General features: G+C 33.4%; 1 pseudogene; it reads right to left on the reverse strand.

Annotated features, from left to right (window-relative positions):
* Positions 1–541: 541 nt before the first annotated feature.
* LOC119594878 overlaps positions 542–821 on the reverse strand; it is a 1,797-nt pseudogene continuing 1,517 nt past the window's right edge.

The raw sequence follows: 821 nt of genomic DNA on the forward strand, positions 1-821 counted from the left end.
TGTACTTCATAGCCCAGTGGCTCTCAACCTCCTTACCTCCACGAACTGCAAAATATAGGGACTTCCTGGGCCTTTGACATGGCCTTTAAACTCACAGCTGTACAATGGGGTCTTACAATGCCGCTAACCTTGCAGTTTATTGAATGATCAGGTGTATTGGTTGCCAGGCAAAATCGTAAATTAGAAAACCATGTGTAGGAAAAGAGAATAGGGTATTCTTTAACATGTAATTAGGTAACTACCTTATTTTTTTTTTTTATCCTAAAAGTATCACCCATTACCAAAGGTTAGTTGCACTGACACGCAAATGCACAATTGCATTCACAAGTAAATACAGTGTTTACTTGGTGTTTGTCACTGTAGTGTGCAGAAGCTCTAGTAACATAGTAATCATTTGCATAGTGAGAAATTAAAGAATGTGGATAAATTACTATTATTATATATGTGATTATTCAGTTGGTGAAAGTTAGCTGGATTATACTTTGCTGGAGAAAAACAAGAGAATGGAAGATAGAATAAATCAATAAGAAAAAAACACAAGAAAAGTCAAATATTTACTTAAACAAGAGATATATGTACAAACAAATTATTTACCATTTCACAACTATACATACATTTATAGAAATAGGTCTAATGTTTATTTCTTAGTTTTCGAAGGACCCCCAAGCAAATCTAATTGCTTCTTTAATTCTTTGAGTTCCAGATCTGGGATGAAACGGACCTGAAAAGGAAAAAAATATGTATGACATGAAGTGGCTGTACCTAAAAAAATTTTGTACAAGTCAAAATTTCAAATATGTACCATTGTAGTCAAACATGTA

The sequence above is a fragment of the Penaeus monodon genome, chromosome 34 (genome assembly GCF_015228065.2).
Source record: "Penaeus monodon isolate SGIC_2016 chromosome 34, NSTDA_Pmon_1, whole genome shotgun sequence".
NCBI lineage: Eukaryota > Metazoa > Arthropoda > Malacostraca > Decapoda > Penaeidae > Penaeus > Penaeus monodon.